Source organism: Vespula vulgaris, chromosome 2 (assembly GCF_905475345.1).
Source record: "Vespula vulgaris chromosome 2, iyVesVulg1.1, whole genome shotgun sequence".
In the NCBI taxonomy this organism is placed as follows: domain Eukaryota; kingdom Metazoa; phylum Arthropoda; class Insecta; order Hymenoptera; family Vespidae; genus Vespula; species Vespula vulgaris.
Genome location: NC_066587.1, coordinates 1,199,570 through 1,204,086, shown reverse-complemented (window position 1 = coordinate 1,204,086; position 4,517 = coordinate 1,199,570).

Below are 4,517 nucleotides of genomic sequence, written 5' to 3'. Positions count from 1 at the left end.
GAAAAAAAAAGAAGAAAAAAAATAATAGAAAAGAGCGTAGAACGACCGAAGGAATTTTCGTTCGAGTTAAATTGTCCGAGCTAATCGACTGGAAGTGGAGATTAAAAAGAGGAAAAAATAAAGAAAGGGAAAAAAAATATATATTAAACAAATAAAAGTAGAAGGGGAAGAAAGAAGAAAAAAAAAGAAGGAAAAGGAAAAAAAGAAGAAGAAGAAGAAGAAGAGAAGGAGGAGAAGGAAGAGGAGGAGAAGGAGGATGAAAATGAGGAGGAGGAGGAGGAGGAGGAGGAGGAGGAGGAGGAGGAGGAGAGGCCGAACGATATCGCTGAGCGTTATCTAAGCGTGAGTATAAAAAAGAAAAGAAAAAAAAAAGAAGAAAAAAAGAAAAAGGAAAAAAGAGACAGAGAAGAAGAAGAAGAAGAAGAAGAAGAAGAAAGAGAAGAAGAAGAAGATGATGAAGAGGAGAAGGAAGAAAAGTGAGAGAATAAATATATATATATATAAAAAAAAGAAGAAAAAACAAATAATGTTTTCGGAACGAGAGTCGACTCGTTGCTGACTTGAGAAAGACGAAGATACGAAGACAATGAAGAAGGAAACTATAGTCGTCGTTAACCACGGTAAATCCGATTCACGCACTATCGACGCGTTACCTAATAGCATACGTGGATGCAGTATCAAGCGACGTCACGTGTTCGCAAAGGCACCTGCCGTACCTCCTCTCTCTCTTTCTCTCTCTCTCTCTCTCTCTCTCTCTCTATCTATCTATCTATCTATCTTTCTCACTCAGTCACTGAGTAACATCCATTTATCTATCTATCTATATAACTATCTATCTATGTATCTATCTATTTATCCGTCTATATATCTAACTCGACTCGGCTCGACTCGGCTCGACTCGATTCGCTCGTGCTTACTCGCTCGCTCTTACCAGTGACACAAAGTAAAAATAAAACTTGGTGGATAAAATGAAATATATGTATATATATATATATAAAGAAGAAGAAGGAAAAAAAATTAAAATACTAATTTCACGTATCAGCCATAACACGTGCCGATTTTTTCTCCCGCGTGAAGGGATACCATAGATTTGATATCCTTCTTTTCTTTCGAAAAGGATGATCGAATAGATAAAATGATATGTGTATATGTGCGCGCGTGTATAAGAGAGAGAGAGAGAGAGAGAGAGAGAGAGTGAGCCAAAAGTTCGTAAGCGATTATTCGAATATCGATTACGAAAATCAAATATTTTTCAGTCTTGCATGTAATATCCCCTATAAGTGAGTATGTTTCACTAGCTTGCGCTTTGTAGTTTTACTATTTGATCGAGAAAAGAAAAAAAAAAGCAATGAAGGAAAAAGAGATTCAAGCTAAATGGTCGCGCAAAAAAAAAAAGAGATTAATTAATTTTTAATATCGCTCAAGAACTTTTGGCCCATCTTAAAACTTTAATACACACACACACACATATATATATATATATACATATATATATACACATACATATGTAACATTTGTTCTCGACGAGATATAAAATAAAACCAAAGTAATGAGAGATAGAGAAAGAGAAAGAGAGAGACAGATAGACAGAGATAGATAGAAAAAGAAAGAGAGAAAGAGAGAGAGAGAGAGAAAGAGAGGAGATATAAAAAGCAAGGAATCACGCGCGTTAACGCGTCGAATCGATCTGCACGCGAGCACAGACGATGATGGTCAGGCGAGTTAGCACGAGATGGAAGGGATTTTCCGTAGAATTTTGCGCTCCGATGAAGATCGTTTCGACGATTAGGAAGGATGTTGCCAAGAGCGACGACTACTTGGTTTAGAGACTTGGTTGACAAAAAAAAAAGGAGAAGAAAAATTCTTGGAGAAAAATAATATATAAAATGCAATATTAAACATTTAATTTAACGCGCGTTTCGATTTTTATTATTTTTTTTTTCTCTTTCTTCCTACATTCTTTAATAGTTTTGTTTAAAATTGATTAAGATGGAATAAAGACAAAAAGAGAGAAAGAGAGAGAGAGAGAGAGAGAGAGATGTATCAATGATGTACATACGTATGTATTCTTCTAAGTTTGAACGCTGCGAATGCGAATTGCGAATTTTCTTTACCTCTCGTTACGTCATTTTATCCCTAACCTTCGATCGTAATATACCGTATATCGCTACACTTCGTCGCGTTTCTTTCACAATTTTATTTATAATTATTTTTAAAAATAATATGTAGGTACACGTAGGTATATATATATATATATATGTGTGTATATATGTATGTATGTATGTATGTATGTATGTGTATGTATGTGTATGTATATGTCTGTGGGTGGATGTGTGTATATATATATGTGTGTGTGTCTATGTATATATGTATGTACGTATGTGATACTTTCTATCAACACAAATTTTACAAATAACATCTTTGTAATTTCATATCTCGTTTTATCAACATAAAAATTTTTTCTTTTTAAATAACAATGTATTACTTATACATACAATTTTTAAATTATAATTCTCGCTTTCGAGCCTTATATCTCTTATCGTCAGCAAACATAATTACATAAGTAACCTAATTAAAAATTACTTAAGATCACTTACAAATACTTTTATTAATCCTTATCGCGTTTTTATATTTTATTACAAACAAACAAACAAACAAACAAACGGACAAACAGAAATACAGACACGCATACGTACATACATACATATATATATATATATATATATATATATATATATATCACTAATGTAAGAAAGAGAGAAAGAGAGAAAGAAAGAGCGATTGCAAAGAAGAAAAAGAAAGAAAGAAAAAAGACAGAAATGAAGAATCAGTAAGTGGGAGAAAGAGAGATTACAAAATTGTCTATTTTGACGAGCGTGTTCGCGGCTACATATATGGAAAGACGACAACAACGACAACGACGATCAGAAGAAGGACGAAGACGAAAACGTAGACGAAGTCGACGACAACGACGACGACGACGACGACGACGACTACGAGAAGATGCCATCGGTGGTATAAAGAACGAAGTATAGCTCACGAAGAACGATAAATCACGCGCGCACGCGTGCATCCACGCGCGCGCGTTAATCCGCGCGTCATCGTCTTCTCATCGTTGCGTTGGGTAAAAGAGGAGAGCTTCGATGCGATACCGTTCGTATATATATATGTATGAATGTATGTATGTATGTATGCGTAAATGTATGTATGTATAAATGTATGTATAAATGTATGTATGTATGTATGTATGTATGTAGTACCGTCCGGCACGATTCGCGTTACCTAAGAATCTATATAGTCTCTATAACAGATAGAGAGAGAAAGAGAGAGATATATATAAGTATACAATGTGTGTGTGTGTGTGTGTGTGTGTGTGTGTGTGTGTGTGCACGTAGGTATCTATATAGAGAGAAAGAAAGAAAGAAAGAAAGAGAGAGAGAGAAAGAGAGAGATAGTTAGTGATATACATCACCTCAAAGTATTTCGCGCCGTATACGATTTCGTGTCTCTTTTTATGTATTAGTTAACATTATATATCTATTTATATACATGTATGTAAGTATGTATATGTAAGTATATAGATATATAAAATGTGTATGTAATAAAATATATATATATATATTCATAAGTATATGCGTGCATATAAATTATAAGTCTGTATATATAATATATATATTTATATACATACATAATATCTATGAAAACGCGTATCGCAAATAGATAAAAGTATAGTTTTCTTGGACGAGCATTGATGCCACCTGGCCGTACGCGTTTAGACCTTTTCTACTCCGAAAGTCAGACGCACGGCGCATCATGCGACGACGCGTGTGCTCGTGGTGTCGTTTTGTAATTTTCTCTAGATATAGATCATCCTCGATCGATCGCAACTCTTCCATCTCTCTTTCTCTCTCTCTCTCTCTCTCTTTCTCTGTCTATCTATCTATCTATCTATCTATCTATCTATCTATCTTATTGCGTACTCGACGATCCTAGGAAAGCCATTTTCTTCGTAAGCTAATCTTAGAAAAGACCAGAGTAAGTAAGTACTTGGAAGGGAATTCCCTTTATGCCCGTGAAATCAATTTAATTATGGACTTTATATAATCGGGGGTTGTTATTTTTCTTTTTCCTTGCTTCTCTTTTTCTGTTATTTTTATAATAACGATAAAATATCCTCGTGCATAGTTCGATGATTTATTACTCTTTTCCTTTTCTCTGTTTCTTTCTTTTTATCGTTTCGTCCTTTTTCTTTCTTTTCGATATTATAACATTAACATTACACGTAGATTTCGAAGAAGAAAAAAAATTTACGAAGAGACGGAAGGAGAGAGAAAGAGAAAGAGAAAGAAAAAGATATATACACATACACACACACACACATATATAGAGAGAAAGATGGAAGGAGGTTGATTTTCAAGAAAAGAGAGTGTAAAGTTTGTGCGTAGGACGACGCATTTACGCGCTAGCCCTTCTTTTTTTCGCGTTGCATCGAAGTGGACCACCGTGCGGCTCGACGA